Below are 23,037 nucleotides of genomic sequence, written 5' to 3'. Positions count from 1 at the left end.
CCTTTACACTTGTTGATGCACCTTATGTACCTGGGATCAAGAAGAATCTCTTGTCTGTATCCACACCTGCAAGACTTGGACTTGTAGTCAAATTTGTGGATGACAGATGTACAGTTCATGATCTCAATTTTGGTGATGAAATTGTTGTATCTGATCTTTTGTGCCGTGGGCTGTATAAGCTCACTTTGTATGACAAGTGTGGGCAAAATTTTGCAAATGCTGTTGCAAATTCAAGGGCTATTTCAGATGCAAAACTGTGGCATGCACGTTTTGGTCATCTGAAGTTTGCCAGTTTGCTGCGTTTGGAAAAATCTGATATGGTTGCTTCTTTGCCACCTCTTGAAGCACCTGTCAAACATGTTTGTGAAGGCCGTATTTTGGGTAAGATGCAGTGTTTTAAGTTTCCAAAGGATGGTTCATTTCGGGCCCATGCAGGTTGCAGCTTGTGCATAGTAATGTTTGTTGGCCCATGCAAAAACCATCCTTGGGCAATTACCTGTACTTCGTGATTTTCATTGATGATTACTCCAGGCACGCATGGGTATTTCCGCTTAAAGCGAAGTCCAAAGTTTTATGTGCTTCAAATTTTTTTTGGCTATGGCTAAAAATGTGTCGAAATGTACTATGGGCACCCTCTGATCCGATCGAGGGGGGGAGTATATGTCTCATGAATTCAATGCATTTCTGGCTAGTCGTGGGATAAAACACCAATTTACAGTGCCTTATACACCTCTGCAAAATGGTGTTGCTGAGAGGAAAAACAGGTCACTTACGGAAATTGCACGATGTATGGTCAAAAGTCAAGCTTTACCGCATTCTTTTTGTCTTGAGGCCATCATGTGTGCCACTTATGTACTAAACAGGTGTCCTACAAAAGCTTTGCAGTCTATTACTCCATATGAAGCATGGCATGATAGAAAGCCTTCTATTGAGCACATGCGTGTTTTTGGCTGTTTGGCATATGCTTTGGTGCCACAAGTGCAACGCAAAAAATTGGATGATAAGGCTCTCAAATGTATTTTTGTTGGATATAGTGCTAAAAGCAAAGGTTACATGCTATATCATCCGCAAATAAAATGTATTCTGGTTTCACGGGATGTAGTGTTTGTGGAAGATTCTGTTCAGCCCTTGCTGTCATGTACTAGAGACAGTAATGTAAGCTCATAGGATATTTATGACACTTTGTTCCATCTTTTCAGTGGTGGAAATACGAACGTAAGTTCTAATGAGGCAAATGTACAGCCTATGGGGGTTTCTGAAAATGTTTTAGATCAGCCTATTACTGATGCAGATGTACATGATGTACTTGATGAGGAAAGGGCTGAAAATGAGTAGGCTAGAGGTATGCCAAAATGGCTGGTGCACACTTTGCGTGACAGTAAATTGGATGCACCTTTGTCTAGTCATACTCGTTCAGGCTCTTGCCATGCATCTTATGCATCAGATGTTATGCTTTGGCTGTGTCTAGCTTACATGATGTTGAGGAGCCTCTGTCTTTTGATGAAGCACAGAATTCAAAAAATTGGATGGCTGCCATGCAATCAGAATACGATGCACTTATAGAAAATGACACATGGACTTTATGTGATTTGCCTCCTGGCAAAAAGTCCATTGGTATGAAGTGGGTTTATAGTTGAAACGCAAGCCGGATGGTGAGATGGATCGCCATAAGGCTCGACTTGTTGCAAAGGGTTATGCAGAGCAAAAAGGCATAGATTAGAAGAGACTTTTGCTCCCACTTGTTGTATGACTAGTGTGCGTTTTCTATGTGCATTGGCAGCTCATTTTGGTTGGGATGTACATCAATCAAACATTGTTACTGCTTTCTTGAATGGTGACATATTTGAGGAAGTTTATGTAACGCAGCCTCGCGGTTTTGTCATAAAAGGACAAGAGGACAAAGTGTGCAGATGTAAGAAGGCTTTGTATGGGTTGAAGCAATCTCCTCGTGCTTGGTATGAGAAAGTTGACATTCATTTGGTTAAACGAGGCTTTCGTAACAGTCCAACAGAAAGCACATTGTATGTATAGCGTGAGGGGGATGTACTGTTCATTGTGGTTCTTTATGTCGATGATTTGCTGATCACTAGACCAAATGAGAGACATATTGCTGAATTTAAGGCTGATTTGAATGTTACTTTCAAGATGAAAGATTTGGGGCTGTTGCATCATTACTTGGGTATACAGTTTAAGCAGTGTGATGGTGGTATTGCCTTGTGTCAGAAAAGTTACATAGAGACATTGCTATGTAAGTTTGGACTTGAGGATTGCAAACCGGAAAATAGGTTTAAAGTTGAGTCTACATGATGTTGGCGATCTTGCTGATGTCACTCTTTACCAAACTGCTGTTGGCTTCCTCATTTATGTATGCAACACGAGGCCAGATATTCAGTTTGCAGTCTCACAGGTCAGCAGATTATGCATAGCCCAGGGTCTAAGCATTGGCAGGTTGTCAAGAGGATTTTCCGCTACCTTAGTGGCACTTTATATCTTGGCTTGTTTTATCCCAAGGGGGGATCATTGCCACCACATTTACATGCTTTTTTGGACTCAGATTAGGCTGGTTGTTTTGACACACGAGCGTCCACAAGTGGTTTTTGTTTCATGCTTGGCAGTTCATGTATATCATGGTTGAGCAAGAAACAACCTACTGTGGCCACTTCGAGTTGTGAGGCTGAGTACAGGGAAGTCTTCACAGCTACGGTTGAGTGTGTATGGCTCAGAATCCTTATGGCTGTTTTGGGTGTTTGACAGGACACTGCTAACACTATCTACACTGACAGTTAGAGCGCATTGGCAGTTGCGAGGAACCTAGTTTTTCATGCTCGCATAAAGCACATTGAGGTGCATTACCACTATGTCAGGGAAAAAGGTGCATTGGCTACGTTTAGAATAAAGTTGATTTTGATGGAGAAGTTCAAGTACTCGCTGCACATGTTGTTCATGTTCTTCTGTATTTCTTGAGTAAACTAGGATGTCATCAAAGAAGACAAGAATAAAATCATCAAGATGCTCTTGAAACACATCGATCATGAGATGATTAAAAGTTGCAGAGCATTAGTGAGTCCAAAAGGCATAACTATAAATTCATAATGTTCAAAAAATCCTATCTTTGGTATGTCCTCCTTCTTGATTTGGATTTTGGTAATACCCTGACTTAAGATGAATCTTTGTGAAGATAGAAGCTCCATGTAATTGGTCAAGCCGTTCATCAATCCTTGGTATGGCATACTTATTCTTGACTGTTACCTGGTTTAATCCTCGATAATCAATACAAAGACGTAGAGTATCATCCTTCTTTCGATTAAAGAGAACAGGAGTACGCCACGGAGAAAACTTGGCTCGAATGAAGCCTTGTTCAAGAAGTTGAGTTAATTGATCCTTGAGTTCCGCATATTCACATACTGACATTTTCTAATGTCTACGGGCAATTGGTTGAGCTCCTAGAGTAAGCTCTATTGCATGATCAACATCATGTTTGGGTGGTAGCTGTGAAAGTTCTTCGAGAAATGCATTATCAAATTTTGTTATCCATTCGGGTTCATGTTAATCTATTTTCTTCTCCTTAGGTTTAAGCTTTACTGCATAAATCCTTTCATTCTTCCCATGACTCTTCATAAGTTTGGTAAAGTTCACTAGTTTGAGATTAGGCTTCCCCCATTTCCCAATAGCTATAACTCTAGAGTTTTGATCATTTTTGAAAGTCAATGAAGCATCTTTTCAATGTATATGAGCATCATTAGCTTTAAGCCACTCCATTCCTAGAATTCCATCGTAGATTCCTATGGGTAAGACTCTGAAGTTTGCAGAAGTATTATGACCATTCAAAACAAAATTCAAGTTACCCACTAAAGTAGAAGATTTAACCTTTCTACCCGTAGTAGCTAATTCTACTGTAAGGTCTGTATCAGGGTGTTTAGGCAAAATGAGGTTTCTGATGCACTTAGGAGATATGAAAGAATGCTCCATTGAGCTTATTAGAAGGCTATCAATTGGATTCAAGCTTTTGAACATGTTACCAACTTCTCAATCAGAGATTAAGAGAACAAGCATCAAACAAAGCTGCATATATTTCAAGGGTGTCCCACACATGTTGCTCTCAAAACATTTTTCATAGATTTATCAAATATCACTTATTATGACCTCTATCTCTCACAGTCTCTAAACTCTAGGCAGTCGATGTCTCTCTCTCTCTCTCTCTCTCTCTCTCTCTCTCTCTCTCTCTCTCTCTCTCTCTCTCTCTCTCTCTCTCTCTCTCTCTCTCTCTCTCTCAAGCGTGCACACACTAGGCCCGTGACACTCTCTCTCTAAAGCAAGGCAAAATATCGAGCTATCGCTTGCAATTTAAGCAGGCTGCATTATACACTCCAAAAATTCCCAACCCCAGGCCCTTGAAGAGTAGTAGGACTCAGCATTTGATTTTTTTTGAAGATCCATGTTAAATTACAGCTCAGCATCTTGGACCCAAACTCTTGTGAAACCTGTTGAAACCAGTCTGCGTCGGCGCAGATTGGTTCCAACAGGTTTAGAATGATATTTTTAAACAGCTCAATGTGCTATATGAAGCAACTTTTTTGTGTTTTTTTTCAATAAAATCGACTCTAGCAAGCGTCATTGCCACATATGGCATTGGTAGTGTTAAAAATTGTGAAATCCTTGTTAGATTTTGAGCTTGCCTTAAGAAATCGAGAAATTTACACAAGTTTTAACGTAATCAAATATGAGTGTGTCAAGGTAGACTGACTTTTACATCATTAGAGATCCCTATCAAAAAATGAGAAAGCATTTCTATGGATTTTATTGACAGTCTACATATGATAGTTCATGGCCATGGCTCGATTTGAGTAGTTGTAAATAGATTATCCAAGATCTGTAGTTGTCAATCAAGGACTCCAGAATTGACACAACTAAATTTGATGGCCAATATTGGAGAGTAGTATTCTGTAAGCTCAAAGACTAGTATTCTGTAAGCTCAAAGCTACTCCTAACCTAAGTACATTTGATTATCCTCAAACACTAAGTGAGTAAATCAAGTCCTAGAAGATATGCAATGAGATTATGTTAGTAACAAGCTAACTGATTGAGAAGATTATCTATCTTGGAATTTGCTTACAATAGTGTAACGGATGTTTCCATAGGATTTATTCCATTTATGCTTATGTATGGTTATTGTTTGAAGATACCAAGTACGGATACCTGATCTAGCCAATTTGTTGCTAAAGTCCTCATTTATAATCCTATTTTGACTCTATAGATTGTAAATATAGTTGAAGATCATAGATTATAATGTAAGTGGATTCATCCCATTGAATTTTGATGTAAATAGATATTGCCCATGGGAATTGAGCCTAAAGACCATTTTTTAGAAGCCCCAAGTATAAAAGTCACTTATTAAGAAGATAAGAGAGAACTCTCTGTACATGTGAAGTAGAGAAGTGAGCAGAGCTACTTTGCAATTGGAATATCTTCTAATGTGGTAATCCAAATCAAGTTCCATGAAGTGCATTGTGTTTCTCTCCTCTTACTCTATCTTTTGAATGTAAACCTTGTGTCTACATCGTGTGAGCCTTAATTTGCTGTTTTAGTGATATTCAAGTTTGAATGCCTATCTTTTGAGAGGGGGTTGTTGCAAGGCCGTAGGAGGTGTTGCTGGAATTTTTTTGTTCCTATTTTGGTGACATGTGAATCGATGAATTGCGATTTTTATACCTCTCAAATTAGGTTTTTATGGTCCATATATATTCTACTATCCTTTCATGTTAGAGTTTTGTAGCGTTTTGAGCTCGTTTAGCTCATAAACCATCGAGTGATTAGTTGGTGTGAGGATTGATCGTATGCCTAGTAAGCCTAATTGTTAATTGGTTGTTTGAGGTTGCTCTTGTGCATCTTCCTATGTAGGTTCACTCCATTGTGAGTGAAAACCCAACACATCTTCGTGCCCCATCCAATTTGCTTCCTTGAGTATTGACATATTGTGTATGTTAGTGCGCAAAAGCTATGCTATGGATGTTTATTGTAGTGATCCAGTAATATCCGTGCCATTGATGGTTGAGTGAACTTGTAACCGTATTAGTGTTTATAAATATGTGTCAAGTTGAAGCATTATAATCATTTACACATCACAAAAAAGCTACCAGTGGCAAATGAAGCTTTGATCACCCTATGGTAGCCTTAGTATATAAGGTACCTAGGTCATTTTGTAAAGAGAACATTTATCATAATCAAATTTTAAGCTGTCATTGACTGTGTGTGAGAGAGAAAGAGAGAGTGCATGAGCTTAATCTTGGTGCTACTCCCCATGTGCTCATCGCATTAGAGAACCAACAACACCATTGTGCTAGGCTCGGTGAGAGCTACGTGACAACGTCAAGCATTCCACGCTAGATGAAGCACGCATGTTGATGCATCTACAAGCCATTGGTGGTCATAAGTGTATCAAACGATGTCTATTTTCTGCTTGTAAGTAGTCATTAGAATTATGATGACATAAGCTATACATAAATACTCATAGATATCAGTTTTGGGCACTTCCAAAATACTAATCTGTCTTCATACACGCGTTTTTTGCAGATGGGTTAAGAGCAAGGATTTTAAGTGTAGAGGCTTGGGGACTTGACAAGCTAAAGAGATTGCCTCCGTGCACCTATCGTGTCATCTGTGTCCTCGATTGACATTATGTTGATCTAGGTTGTGTTGCATACCTTTTATAGGTGTTCTAATTCGCTCCCGCAACCATGAGGTAGGGATTTCCACTGCAGGGACAAAAGTCTTGGATTATATTCATACAAGTGCTTAGAAGTAGTGTGGATACCAAGGCTCACACTCATTACTTCTCTCTTTCAAATAGTGATCGGTGACTTCTGGATGAGAGACACCTCGAAGATGAAGATTGGGAGCAAGAGTGCAAGATGGTCCCAAGGCAGATAGATCTTGGGCTGAAAAGAAATCTAGAGCAGGGGCACAATATTGTGTTGCGGTAGATAGATCTTGGGATCTACCCAAGTACTTTATGTGGCAAGAGAAAGGAGCATTGGAGAGAAAGCCAACCACTAGAGTGGGAGCACATGGGCTTCTATGAACATATGCTCAAGACTTCTCTTGGAGACATGGGACTACAAGTTGTGAGTGAGCCTGACAAAACTCACATACCAGCCAAGGTTATGTGAGCCTACCAAAACTCATGGGTGTGTAGAGGGTGTGAGTGAGCCTGAAAAAACTCATGAATGGTGGCTAGGGTTGTGAGTATGCCCGACAAAACTCATGGACATGGTGTGTTACTAGACTAGCAAGATCATGTGGACCAAGGTGAAGACATGATGCCTTCTACAAAACCAATGATCTTGGAAGATCAAAAGGTTTACCATTGACGAGGAATCATGACACGATAGTAGGCTAGATGTGCCATGCCATGAAAACTCTTTAGACGGTGTTGGCTATGAGATGCTTTGGATGTGTGGAACACTTCTTGGTGATAGGGGAGGCTACTTCTAATGTTGTTCAAATCTACAGATTGGCGTATATTGGATATGGAAGGGGGTGTTAGTAGTGTATGTGTGGGCCTTGGACAAGTGTGGGGACCCTGGGTAGACTGTGTGTGTGTGTGACATCAGCCTTAGGATATAAGGGGGATTCCATCTTTATTATGTCTTAGAGCACTGTTGAGGGTGGCCAGCTTTCCTCTTTTGTGGGTGTATGAGTGTTAGCCTGATTTAGTATAGCAAATGGGTCAAGGGATCCATATGCTCATGTCTCACTCTTCCAACAAGTTATGAGAGTTGAATAGATTGCAAATTTTCACACACAATACGAAGGATTTGGCTTAACCTTGGAAGCGTTTGGATTGACTCTACTTTGTCTTCACTCTCTTCCTCTTGTCTTGTGCTAGTCTCCAAAGCTTTACTCTTTCAAACCCATTAAGGCAGAAAACATCAACAAGCATCTTGATATTTGAGGCTGCATCAGTGGGTAGGGTGTTACAAAAAAGGATGGGCTTGATTTATGAGAGAGAGAGATTTATTGATGTGTCTGTATGTAGGGGGCATGGGTGCATGTATTTGTCAATGGCCTATTAGCAAGATCAAGCAAGACACATCATAGACGAGTTGCATAAGCTCGTGTATGAATAAGGGTCAATCAAAATCAACCCAAAAGGTTAGCTTTTCTTTGGATGCATGCACATGACTAGGCAAAACTCAAGAGCAACAGAGGAGAAGCAATGTGATATTTTGGAGACATTGGGAAGAATTTATTAAGGGCCATCCACATGGACATAACTACTCAATGAGGTCCTTAAAATGACTCTAAGGTTGGGTATATACGTTGTGGTGGAAAATTTGTTCACAAGGGCATACAAACTTTAGTTATACAAAATCTAATGTGGTAGCACTTTTAGCTAACTGCAATTTACCATGCCTGTGCTCTATGAATGGACATCATTCACTTTGCACATGGCCAAGACATGTGGCCAACAGAGGCCAAAAATGTACACAATCTTTCTAGTGTGTGAATAGACCCTAAGGTTGGGTCCACATCATGCAAAGGAATTTGTTGTGGTACAATGTGATTTGACCAAAAATACGGTTTATAATTGCTAGGTCCACCTCAATTCTGATAGCATCGTCCTTTTGGATTGAAAAATGTATAAATAGGTGGGCCTCACAAGGATCAAACCTGATTGTCTAAGAGGTCTTGCAATGGTAGGCTAACCATGTAACTAGGCATGGAACAATGCAATTAGCTTTGGAGGATGTGAATTCAATGTGTGGCAACAAAGAAAAAATAAAATTTTCATCACAGAATGTGGACGGGAGCTAAGTCTACTACCCAAAGGAGTGTGTGTGTAGCTCTTTTATTTTAATATATAAACACAATTGAACATACAAGTACAAAGATAGCTGGCTTTAGACAAGTGACCAAGGGCAGCACAAAAACAACTCAATCTTAGAATTATCTTTGTACATTGCTGTAAGAATGAAGTCTCATTCTAATATATAAGTACAAAGGGTGATTTGTGCTATTTGTTGCATAGAGTGATAAGAGTCGGGTATGTCAAAGGTGGACAACAACTAATCCAAAGAAAACCCAAAAAAGGATAGAGTCCTCACATGCATCCATTCAAACAAGACAACAGATACGTTAGCCTTGAATACGTTTTACAGGTGTCAACAGACTATATCAGTTTGTTATCCATGTACAACTTACAACTTTTTTAACTTAAAACTATCGTCCAAAGTGTTCATGTATTCTAGTGCTTTAAACTTGATGTTTTGTTAAAAAGGTTATTATCCAATGATTTATGGAAGTAATTATATGTATGGTTTCTAAATAGCCCCAATTTTTATTAAACCTTAATTAAATATTAACATACATATCATTATGATCAGAAGGCCACCACCCCTTCTGATCCAAGTGTCTTAATCCCCATATCAGCCCATAAGCCAGCCATTCAATACCATAATTCACTTTGCAAGATTCTCAGTCTCTAACTCATCTAGCTCTTTCAAGTGCGGTATACCTCTTCTTAACCATAAAGACATAAAATAACCTAATCAATCACATCAGATACCTCCCACAAAAAAAATAAAATTTGTTTGGTATATGCATCAAACTCGGCTAAGTGTATCAAGCAAAACCAAATCTTACAGACCGAGTGATATCCAACACACCTCAGATAGTCTCAATAATTGTCATGCCTAATATGAAGAAAACCTACTACATCCAGTCTACTTAGCCACAATACAATTAAAAAATTATCGTAAAATCCAATCCCCAATGAAAAATATAGTACATTAAAAGTGGAATCCTTAATTCGTTGGTAGCCTGATGAAAACTCAGTATCAGATGGAACTGGGGCCACCCAAAGCATGCAAACAAAAGATCGACCTTTATAATATGCACACACTCCCAATCCACAAAATAGAGTCCAAGTAACAGACACCCTTTGGGGTTGGGAGTATCCAATAGTTCCTACACAATACACCATCATTTTTCTTGTAGATGTCAAGGGTATACCATACCAACCCACCACACTTCTCTTTTCTAAAGAAACCAAACTCATGCAGTGTGGTACCAAGATAGAATCCTAACAAAATCAAAATCACGGCAGTAACTAGTAACCTATCTCATCACGCCAATTTGACCGTCAGAAAATGACATTTTCCAGAGCCATGAAAATATTTATGCAAGGGTTTTGAAGAACCAAACCAAGGTGTATTTAGCCTTTCCACAAATCCACAAGTGTTTTGTTTGGAGCATAACACACTATATGTAATAAAAAACACCTAACACAATAAAAATCCAGAGAGAAATAGTCGATGAGCATCAATCTGATCTATACGGGTTAGTCACAAGCACAAGGCCCAAAACCACAAAACCAAACCTCCAAACTGTGGGATCGGTTTCTAACCTCGCCCCTATCTTATTGTAGACATAGCGAGAACCACAAACATAAATGTCAATCCATGGGAGGAAGCTGACTCGACTAGTGCATAGAGGCTACAATAGGGTGTCAATCTCTTGAAAACAATAGACAACTCGCATCTAACACAACCTACACTCAAATGACCAAGTCACTAAAAGCTAGTCGCTAATTAGCAAACAAATCATAATCGTTACAGCATCAAACAATATCTGAATGTTACAAAACTTGTAGGACATGCATATAAGACCAAAGTACATATGCTGATGGTCTCAAATCTCACTTTTGATGAAGTATAAACTCACGATTATTAACAGTAGTGAGTTTTTGACCTAGTCATTTTCGACTTCGAATGCATCTAAATGCTTGACAATGATGCCCCAATACCCCGCCTATGCTTAATTTGTGATTTTCTAGCTTAAATTTGTACTTATGATAAAATTAGGCCGCGGGTCAGTGATGCCAAAAGCTATAGTTTACCATGATATGTTTACGTCAATGCGTAGAGCTCTTACATGCAGTTACAACGCAACAGACGGCATTGTAATGTGACAACTGGGAAGGGAGTAGGAAGCATGAGAAGGAGAGAAGTGAGCATCGTTAGCTCACACTATGTTTCTTTTATCCAAAACTTGAAAAATAGCTTACAAAAATTGGCCTTTATACCTTAGCCAAAGTTTCTTTGGTCAAAAACTAATGATTTGGGAGCTCTGACTAAAGATAATTTGATACAATTTAAAAGCTTATCGCCCCGGCTCATCGATTACACTATCCATTTGGAAAATAGGAGTTACAACATTCCCAATTTATCAAAAGAATAAGTGTTTTTACAATAAAAGCTCTTGAAAAATGTTATTTGAGTTAGGTTGCTGCTAACATTCCCCCCTCCTCAACTGCATCATCCCTTGACATAGCCTTATGGACTAAAGTAGTCTTTGGGTTTATGGATGGTGTCTTTAAGCACGTGTAGAGATTTCTCATATTTGATTCGTCTTTCTTTGTCAAGGACTTGCAAAAACTGCATAGTGATTTTTTTTAAAAGTTTGATGGCTGAATAGCCAACAAACCTTGATGTAAGGTTGTTGATCACTGGCCCATAATTCTTCTTCCTACATGTGAAGAATCCTGTATAAAATGCCTCTTCAAATGCCAACATATTGCTTGATGGCAGCAACTTGCATCTCGCGCACAAGTTGTAGAGGACTTCTTTTGAGGGTTGTCCACTCAAATCATAGCATAGACCTTTGTTGACTTCTAAGAAAGACATCCATGGGGCTCTCGCTTGCTCGGGCTCATGAAAAGCTTGAATGCATCTAAGCAACATTCTATAGATTTTATAGAGCATTGCACATGAGAGGTCAGGGAGGCTTTTGAAGAAGTTCATGGGGCCCGTTAGGGTTTTCACTATGTAGTCCTCCGTTGCTCATCCCTGCTCTGGAGTTTGTAGTCTTGGGTAGTTGATCCATGTTGGTCTCTTCTTCCTCAATGCATCGTGTGCGCGCCATGTCCTTACCCTTGGTACATGACAAAATGTAGGGTCTCTTTGTATTGCTGCAGGTGCTCTTGTAAAGAGAATGAGGTATCTAGAGTTCTTGTTGAGCCAGTTCTTTCTCCATTTGGGGTGAAGAGCATCTGAACCTTCCCCTTGCATATCCTTGTAAAGTCGTTCTTTGACTTGTAGTAGCTCCACCTTTATCAAAGGGTAGGGTAGCGGCTGCTGATTCCATTGAGCATTGATTTGTTGGGAGTAAGATAAGCTACATTGACTGAGTAGAGAACTCTCAACTCCTAATCCATTGCCGCTTTCCATTTAGACTCTACTTCATGGACTATCTACTCCTTTAGTGCATCTTCTTTAGCTTTGGAAAGTTGGACCATTGGCACTTGTTCTTCTTCGGTGATTGGCACTTGAAACTCCGAATCTCCTGCTAGCCCTTCTGATGGTTGTGTTTCCATATCTGCAAAGGAGACTGATATTATTTATATGCTTGGCTTGTTAAAGCCTGATCTGTCAGGACATTCAAGGCATTATCTTTTTGAATTGTAATTAAGATCTTGACTTTAAACCTTAGGGACATCTTTACACAACTACTTATATTTTGGGCAGTTATATGAATACGAGGAATGTCTCATGGCGTAAAGCAATTTTTGGGATGTACTTGTCAATGCAGTTCGCTATCTCCTGACTCTGTATTGTTGTTTTGTTCGGATGTTTAATGATGATTATGAATACACAGTGATGGCAGTACCTTTTCCTCTCTATAATGGTGTTTCTTGTTAATTTACTTTGGAGTTCTGTGTGTCAATGATCATTTTATTGTACTTGCTTTCTTGTAAACTGCATGTTTTTTCATTGAATACCTGTTAGGGCTATATGCCCCTAACATTTGGCGATCCTACGTTTGGTTCAAATTCAGCTTGAACCGTATGGCAGTCAGGAATATAGTGCGGAACTGATATGCAAGTTGATCTTGATCACCTGAGGGAATTCTCCAATTGGGTAACCCTGCAGGAAGAGTTTGAGGAATATTCCACCAAGTTCTTGATGCAGTTCTTTCCGAATTTGGCGGGGGAAATCAAAATTGTAGTGGTTGATAAGGTAGTTTCTTCATTTCTACCTTTTGGGGCATGCAACTTACCTCCTTGTTACAGTCTATATGAAAGGAAAATGTTGGTACAGTATTTACGACAGAAAAGAAGAAATCATATATGAGTGGGTCATGACAAGGGTCCAATTTACCGCAACACTCATATGGCACCCGGTTTCGGCTTAGGAGAGAATTTGTAGCAAGGGGAAGGCATGATGAAGAGTCGGGTAGTGATGACCAAGAAGAACCAATAAGGGGACTTGCTGCAGGGGCAGAGACTGTTGGGGTGGAAACTGAGCTGCAAGAACCTGAACACAGGCTGCAAGAGACCCCACTGCAAACCAAGAAGGCCAACAAACTACTCCTCCCATAGCAGACCCACTTTTGGGGCAATTGGTCAATGTACTACTAACTCAAACAGTCTTAAAGGCAAGAAGACAATTGCAGTTTGTACCTGCAGGGTTAGGTACTTTAACTTTCAATCCACTCCCTATAAGAGTACTCAGGACACTTCGGGTACCTCCAATGGCTGCACCAAATCCCAAAGTGGACGTGGCAAAGTTCAACGGGAAAAAATCCCAAGATGCTGACAGCCACGTTGGTCAGTTTCAAACAAGGTGGTTTGCAAGTGGATATGAGGCATTACATCCGGATGCAGTAAAAAAAGAGCACTTTGCAGCAACACTGCAAGGCAAGGACATGGATTGGTTCATCCATTATGCCATGGGAGATTTTGTTGATTATTATGATCTGAAGCAAAGATTTTTATTGAGGTTCAAGGAGGATAAAACACCTGAAGACATTTTGAAGAAATTGAGAAAATTGAAGCAGGAAGATTTGATGGTTGAAGATTACGCACAGAAATTTAGGAATTTGAATAACAGACTGGAAGCAACCCAACAACCTTCTATGGAGCAGTTGGGAGACTAGTTTTGTAAGGGACTGAAAAAGAAGTTCAGAAGTGCAGTAGCAGGGAGATCCCCATTAGCAAATGCACAGGATTTTACTGATTTGGTGGAAGTAGCTGCAAGAGTTGAAAGAAGATATGGAGGCAAAGCAGAAATAAAAGATAAGAAGAAGAAGAAGATTGAAGATTTAGACTCAGAGTCAGAAGAGAAAAGAGAAAGCAGAAGAAGGATAAAAGTAAGCAAGAGACTGAAAAGAAGCTGGGAAAGGATGTGGTAACTGCAGATTCAGTCTCAACAAAATTATTCAGGAAAAATGCTGACAATTGGAATGAACCAGTTTGCAATGTCAGGAAAACCTTACTGTTAGATTTGTCAAAGATTGGTCATGAATATGAAAATTATTATTATAATCCAGATTTCAGGGGAAGAAGACCTGAGTATATTGCTCAGAAAATGAGGGAAGCAGCTGCAAATGTGGTAGCTCCCCAGGGTGCTAACAGGAGATATCAGGGACCTGCACCTCAAAAAATATTTCATAACCAAAACAATTGGGGATTCCAGAACAGGGGTCAAAACAACATGCAGCAGTTACAATGTAATTACTGTGGAGTAGTAGGACATAAACAAGGTCTTGACTGTGAATTGTGGTGTAGACATAGAAATGATAGAGGTATTCCTATCATCAAATACAATAATAACAAAAACAATAATAACATGCCTCAGGAGCAGAATCAACAACCTCCACCCCAACACCAGGTGAGACCTCCAGGTGAGGCTAATTTAGTGGTGTTGGATGGATGGATTGATGAAGAATGGATTCAGCATAGGGCACCATTGTGGCAGGATGAGCAGAAACCTGTTAAAAAAGTACAGGAATGTCAGTATACTTAGGGAATGAGTAAGCATTACAACTGTGACCGTGCAACTTGTATCCAAATTGAGGATATCCCTAAAAGCAGTGTGTGGGATGCATGTCTAACCTCACCATCCTATCTTATTGCAGTATTAGTGAGAACAACGATTAATTTGTCAAAGCATGGGACGAAGCTGACTCGACTAGTGCATAGAGGCTACAAGAGGTTGTCAATCTCTCGTAAAGCAACTAACAACTCGCATCTAACTCAAGGTACACTCAAGTGACTGAAATCACCAAAAGCCAATCGCTCATCGACAAACAATTCATATCCGTTACAGCATCAAATGACATCCAAATGTAACAAAACTTCTAGGAAAAGTTTATAAGACCTAAGCACACATGCCTATGGCCTCAAACCCCACTTTAGGTCAAGTTCCAAAATCGCGAGTATTAACAGCAATGGATTTTTGACCTAGTTGTTTTCGACCCAGAAACCCCACTTTAGGTCAAGTTCCTAAATCGCGAGTATTAACAGCAATGGATTTTTGACCTAGTTGTTTTCGACCCAGAATGCATCTAAATTCTTAGCAATGATGCCCCAATACCCCGCCTATGTTTAGTTTTTGATTTGAACATGTAAATTCTTAGTTATGATGAAATTAGGCCGCAAGTCGGCGACGCCAAAAGCTACGAAATACTATGAATGGCTTACGTCAATGTGTAGAGCTCTTACTTGCAATTGCAATACAACAAACGCAATCGCAATGTGAAAATCGGAGAGGAAGTAGGAAGCATGAGAAGGAGAGAAGTGAGCGCCGTTAGCTCACGCTGTGTATTTCTTATCCAAAAACTTAATAAAAACTTTACAAAATTGGCTTTTATACCTTAGCCAAGGTTTTTGGGTGGTAAAAAATAATAATCTGGAGTTCTACCAAAGCTGGATAATGACTGACTGATACAATCTGGAAGCTTGTAGCCTCGGCTCATACATTACAGAGTATATCCGAGAAAATAGGAGTTACAATATTCCCAATTTATCAAAATAATAAATGTTTTACAAAGAGAACTCTGAAAAATGGTATTTGTGTTAGCTTGCTGCTAACATTCCCTCCCTCCTCGCCTGTGTCGTCCCTTGACACAGCTTTATGGGCTGAAATAGTCTTCGGATTGACCAACATATTATTCGATGGTAAGAACATACACCTGGCATAGAATACGTAAAGGACTTCTTCTGAAGGCTACCCACTTAGATCGTAGCATAAGCCTTTGTTCCTTCCAAGAATGATAGCCATGGGGCCCTGTTTGCTCAGGCTCATTAAAAACTTGTATACATGTTAGTAGCATTCTGCAGATTTTATACAGCATGGCACAGGAGAGATCTGACAGACTCTTGAAGAAAGACATGGCACCTGTTAGGGTTTTCACCATGTATTCCTCTGTCGCTTGGCCTCTCTCTGGAGCTGGCAGCCTGGGGAAGTTAAGCCAAGTTGGCCTCTTCTTTTGCAATGCTTCATGCGCTTGCCATGTCCTTACTCTGGGTACATGACAAAATGTTGGATTCTCTTTGAAGGGCTGCAGGTACTCTTGTGAACAGAATCAGGTATCTCGGATTCTTGTTCAGCCAGCTTAACCTCCACTTTGGGTGGTCTTTATCTGCGCCATCTTCTTGCATATCTTTGTACAACGTTTCTTTCACCTGTAATAGTTCCACCTTGCTGAGAGGGTACGGCAGGGATTGTTGGTGCCATTGAGAATTGATCTGATTGGGAGTGAGTTGAGTGACATTGACAGAGTGTAAAAATCTCAACTCCCAATCCATAGCGGCTTTCCACTGCTCATCCACCTCTAGGGTGATCTTATCCTTCAGTGCATCCTCTTCAGCTTTTGACAACTAGACCATTGGCACTGTGTCTTCATCGATTATGTTAATATGAAAGTCTTCATCACCACTCGGCTCTGCTGTGGGCTGTGTTTCAAATTCAGCAAACGAGATGGAGGGTATGTCCATTTGTGGTGGCTCTGAAGTGCCTGCCTCTACTTGCGTGTCTGGTTTCCCATCTCTGAGGAGTAGATTAATCCGCTTTAGTTCTACCATCTCTTTTAGAAGCTCCTCTTCTCTCTGAACCCGCATCAGCGCGCCAGGTCCTGGCGCTGTGATTGTTTAGCTTTAATTCCAATTCAAGGTCTTTGTTTCTTCTCAAGTGCCTTATACACTTCGTCAGTTCCTTTGATTGAGGCCACGGTTGGGTTTTCTCTAATTTACCGTAAGAAAATGGCCTGATCATTGATCCTCTGTTCAGAATACTGCAGAGAAGCATTGGCAACATCTAATTGCACCTAAATTTTTTGAGCTGACAGGGATGTCGTAAGAAGTTCATTCGTAACTTCTGTCAGCTGCTCGTCTTTTGCTTTGCAGGCATCATTTAGTTTGGTGAGTAGATCACCTAACTCCTCCATTTCTTTTTGTTGCCTATCTCTGGCTAACTCATGTTGTTCCACTTCTGCCTTCAGCTCTTGCACCTGCCTTTGGAGATCAGTGATGACAGTCATCATGTCTTCTAACTCTCCTTGGAGAGCGTCGATCACCATTTCAAGTTTCTTGGCCTTTGTGCTACGGTTTAGAGTTGCTGAACAGAGTCTCTCTATCATTTCTTGCATCTGACGTGCATATTCATTAACTTGGACTGTTACCTTGTCATTTGATGGCCACTGCTCCTGTCGCTCCAGCTGAGATGTGCCTGCAGGCTGATGTGTTGCTTCTTGCTGCGTTGTAATTGCTGGTGGTTCTTGTGTGGAGGTAGATGGTTAGTCTTCTTCTTGGCCATCTTGAGGCTTTGATGCCTTGGCAGTTTCTAGTTGAGTAGAAGTAGAGGGTGTGGGCTCCAACCTTGCTATCTCTTCAGGTGCTGGCCTTTTTTCCTTCTCTGGCTCATGTTCTGTCTCCTGTGCAGTGGTAGACCCTTTTCCCGCATCTGCTTCTTTATTTGTCTCTTGTTCAGATCCACATGCCTTTTCCTCTTCTGGCGTTTGAGTATCTTCTGCTGCCTTCTCCGGTTCCGGCTCGGCTTCTTTTTCTTTTTGTTCGTCAGGGTGGTCAGTCTCTTGTGCAGATTCTGTTTGTTGGGTGGACTTAGAATCTTTCTCTTTTTCAGGCTCCACTTCATTCGTGTCTACTACAGGTGATGGTGTACGTTGGGAGGTCTGCTGATCCCTTATCTTTGATCTTGAAGATATAGATGATCTTCATGGCCGTTAATTGTCCTAGTTTGGCATGAGAGGTCCACATAAGATCTTTTATGTTTCTATCTTCCCAACAATAGACTCCGATCCTAGTATTATCCGTACTAAGCCGTTTCAAAGGCTTCTTGTCTACTTGATTGTATCCCTTGAATTCTAGAATTTGTGGTCCTTCTTTTGTTGACATATCTAGGATTATGGTGTTTACTTCTAACCCCCATTTGTCTATCACATCAGGGTTTTCAACTTGTAAGTACTAAGTTCCGTTTTGATCCATGTACATTTTTCCTTGTTTGTTTGCATACTCCTTGTTAGGGTCCAAGTAAACCTAGGCGCCATGACGGTTAGTCTTGTAAAAAGATAGTATATACTTATAGCACACTTTCGTTCCGGTTTCAGAGTAGTCGAGTAAGAAGACATTTTGGATGTTGAATCTGAATAAGTGTCTGAGACTTCTTTAGGAATTGTGTGCAAGGAATTGCCTTGATTCACGCTTTCTTTGGTAGATACTCTACTGGAGGTTTCTCCGAGTATGCCCCAATTTTATAGTACACGACCAGATCTAAGGTTCTTATAGACTTATGAAGCCCCGGATAGAGTACTCACCTTCGGATTGACTTGTCGTCAATTTCCAACTGATTCAATTGCAACTTTCTGTCAAGCCACTGATTCCTCGTCTGCAACCCAATTCCTGTACAAATTTGATCAAGTTAGCTATTCTTCTATAAAGACAGTAGATTTTTTACTATTCTCGTGATTGGTCTCTGTGTATCACTTCAAATCGAGTTATGAAAGTCAAAAATTTGGCTTCCAGATTCGACTTTAGCAAAAATCAAAGGTCTAATTTGCAACCTGTAAACTGAGATTGTTGGTACCAATTTTGATCCGATTGAACCCAAAATTGCCCTGTGGATTTATATTATGTTGTTTTATCACCGTATAAGTTCAAAAGTAAAAAATGATGTCTAGCAGAAGTAAATAATCGTGTCGTCAAATTTTTGCACTTTTTTGATTGGTTTGGCAAGTATACAACTTGTTAAAGTCCTTGGACAAGTTTCAACAAGTTTGGACAAAATTTGATCGAGTTTATCGACTGTTTGGTGTCCGTAGACTTTGATTTCAAGAATCTGGCTTAAGTCTCAATTTTAGGATCCAAATTTCACCAAAATGGATTTGTGAGGTCTATTTGATGTGCTTGACCTGGTGGTATACTCAAATATTCAAAATCATCAAGTTTTGAAGCAGAAGTAAATAATCGCGATTATTTACTCTAGCTAAATTATTGCACCTTTTTGCCCCAAGTTTGACACAGATCTTTTAAGCACCTTAAGTTAAGGTCACTAGCCAAGTTTCATCAAGTTTGGACAATTTTTGGTCAAATGGTCATGAATTATCTGTCCGCAAACTAACTTTGCAATTTTAGTCACAATTATCAATCCAGTGATCCAAATCTTACCAAATTTGGTTTGTGGGCTTATTACAACATGGTGAAACTAGTGGTATGTAGACTTGGTCTATAAAGTTAAAAATTAGGGCAGAAGTAAATAATTGTAATTATTACTTCTAACAAATTTTGTAAATTTTTGGTCAATTGAGCATGTATACATGTTTATCACATCAACATAAGCCTATGAATCAATTTTCAACAAGTTTGGATAAATTTTCTCCCAACTTATACTCAAGATTCAAAAAGTCAGTACAAACCTTAGTTCTTACCCAATTTTTTGCCAGTTTAGTGATCCAAATCTCTTGGGCCTTTACAAAAGTTGTTTGTACACATGTAATGAGTCAATGGTATGAGCCTTGGCCAATTTAGAGCAGAAAGTTAATAATCATGATTATTAACTTTAGGCTTAAAATGAGCACTTTTTTGCAATTTTCTCAAAGACACTCTTTATATGATGTATTTTAAGCCTATGAATCCAGTCAAAACTTAATTTGGCCTAAAGTGTGAAGAAAAAGTAAATAATATGAGTTTTGGCCGACCCTTGAAATTTTTTACCTTGAAGTGTCTTTGAGCTTACCAACTGGTTCAGACAACTCTTAGGCTTACTCTCCAGTCGGATTGAGTGGATTCGAGTCTTTTTGAGCTATTTCTAGCCGTAGACATGAAATTATGCAACTTCCAATAACAACTCACACTTGATTCTTTTAGAGAGAGCAATGTTTTGAAATCTACCTCGGATCCTATTTACCCTACTCCTAGATTCTCATGCAATGGGGTTGTGGAAAGTGTCCACAAACACTCGTTTTCTTGTTTTACGATTTTTAGAGCCTTGATCTTAAGACTTGTCTCGTCTACCAATCATTCTCCAAGTTTTAATCTAAATCTACAATCCTACAATCCTAAAGGTACTCAGAAAGTACGATTACTTCCAAGCTACCTCTACACAGCAAAAGACGACAATCTTAAGCTATGCGGTTTCTAAAAGAAAGTTTTTGACTCTAGGTGAACCTAGAGGAAGTTAAAGGTCGATTACACAAGAAGCTCATGTTGTTTCCTAGTTTAGGTCTCTTTGATCCCCGGAAGCGGCACCAAATGTGGGACGCATGTCTAACCTCACCATCCTATCTTATTGCAGTATTAACGAGCTCCACGATTAATTTGTCAAACCATGGGACGAAGCTGACTCGACTAGTGCATAGAGGCTACAGGAGGTTGTCAATCTCTCGTAAAGCAACTAACAACTCGCATCTAACTCAAGCTACACTCAAGTGACTGAAATCACCAAAAGCCAATTACTCATCGGCAAACATTTCACATCCATTACAGTATCAAATGACATCCAAACGTAATGAAACTTCTAGGACAAGTTTATAAGACCTAAGCAAACATGCCTATGGCCTCAAACCCCACATTAGGTCAACTTCCAAAATCGCGATTATTAACAGCAGTGGATTTTTGACCTAGTTGTTTTCGACCCAGAATGCATCTAAATTCTTAGCAATGATGCCCCAATACCCCGCCTATGCTTAGTTTTTGATTTGAACGTGTAAATTCCTAGTTATAATGAAATTAGGCCGCGGATCGATGACGCAAAAATCTACGAAATATTGTGAATCGCTTACGTCAATGCGTAGAGCTCTTACCTGCGGTTGCAGTGCAACAAACACAATTGCAATGTGACAACCGGAGAGGGAGTAGGAAGCACGAGAAGGAGAGAAGTGAGTGCCGTTAGCTCACGCTGTGTATTTCTTATCCACAAACTTAATAAAAACTTTACAAAATTGGCTTTTATACCTTAGCCAAGGTTTTTGGTGTCAGGACAAGGGTCCTGTAACCTAAGAACTAGGTTGGTCATGGACTACGACCAAGGGTCGGGCTAGACAATGTGGACAGGGGATCCGTCTAGGGCAAGGGGCTAGAAGCCCACCTATATAATGGGAGGTTGGGAGGAGGATCTTCAGTCTAGTTTTCCCTAGTTCTTACACTGGTATCAGAGCTTAGGTTAGCTAGGAAGTCTCTCTTCCACTCTCTCTCTAGGCGTGGTCACTTTTTGCTCCTAAAAATAGGGCCTTAGGTGAGAACCGTGGCTTTTATAGGGTTTTTAACAAATTTAGTAAGGGGACTGCCTAAATCGAGTACGCATTCCCGTTTTGGAAGGAGAGATGTGGTGCACGAAATTCCACCATCTTGGGCTTGACAAGAGCACCCTGGGGAAGAAGGGGGGCTTCCAAGAGCTCGCGGCCATTAGCCGCTTGAGCAAGCCGCACACAGCTTCTGTAGGCTCGCGCTACGTGCTCCATGTTGTCTGCGTTTTTTTCATCAAAAAATCATTGATTTTCACATGGCAAGGCCAATTGATAATCGATTTTGAGCCTTGGCCATTCTTGGTGGCCCTTCCCACAAGCAAGAGCCTTCGTGTACGGGGCAAGCAACAAGCCGTCTCGGCTTTCCATCGAGTCTCACGACTTACGGCTACGCTCAGTTATTGCAGAAAATTCCAAAAACCTGAATATTTTTACAATTGCGACAGTTTCAATTGGCGTTCATGTAACATAATTGCCGAAGCTTTCAATAATCAAACTTCTTGACAACGGTGACGCTTCAACCATCTACACTACACGATTTCAGCCGTCTTGTGAAGCCATGGGCGATTTTGCGGAGTTCGATTTTTACGCCGCTTGTGCAAATTCTTCTTTTTTGGACGATTAGGTGTTACAACGCACAAGTAGAGTTACCTATACTTGGCAAGTGCTACCCACATCAGGTATTTTTTTCTGAGTACTTCTTTCACTGCACTGTTTGCCATGGATTCAGATATCAACATGATATTCGATTTTGAGCAAAGTACTCTTGATCCTACCAATGACGGCTCACGGCGGGATCCTCTCAAGGAGAGTACCCGCAATGCTACGGCATGAGAAGATACTTATGAATTGCTCGATATTCAAGAATTTCGTGCACTTCAGACACGCATGACAGTCATGGACGAAAATTTTAAGGCTTTAAATGAAAATGTTACTAAACTTTCCACATTAGTCATTCAATTAATGCAAAAGCAGTCTAAGAGTCATGCTCACACCCACATGCATGAGCACGTTGGAACACAAGGGCAAGGCCCAATTAATGAAACATTGCATACTCTCACTACCAAAGAGGTAGATGACTTGTTAAAGAACTTTAAACCACCAGTTTTCAAGGCGAAGACCGAGACTGCAATAAGGATGCAGTGAACATCTTTCTCAGTAAATGGGATGGAATTCACGCCTTACAGCGTACTCCGGATGCAGTCAGAGCTCTGCAAATGAGCTTAACTCTGGAAGGCAAGGCCTACAAATGATGGATGTCTCTCAAGGAGAAGAATATCATACCACAGAGTTGGGCAGCCTTTGAAGCAATGTTTAGCAAGGAATTCTTGCCTACAAACGCGACCGATTGGAATTGGACCGCTTGGGACACATGTTCCATGCGCCAATATCCATCACTCCTTGAATATATCTCTCACTATCGGGACATCATCCTCAAGTTGGAAGGATTGGATACCTTTCAACAAGTACAAGGGTTCATACGAGGTCTGACTCTAGAAC

This window comes from Adiantum capillus-veneris, chromosome 13, assembly GCF_014529385.1.
Source record: "Adiantum capillus-veneris isolate H3 chromosome 13, ASM1452938v2, whole genome shotgun sequence".
Lineage (NCBI taxonomy): Eukaryota > Viridiplantae > Streptophyta > Polypodiopsida > Polypodiales > Pteridaceae > Adiantum > Adiantum capillus-veneris.
This window is presented reverse-complemented; position numbering follows the sequence as displayed.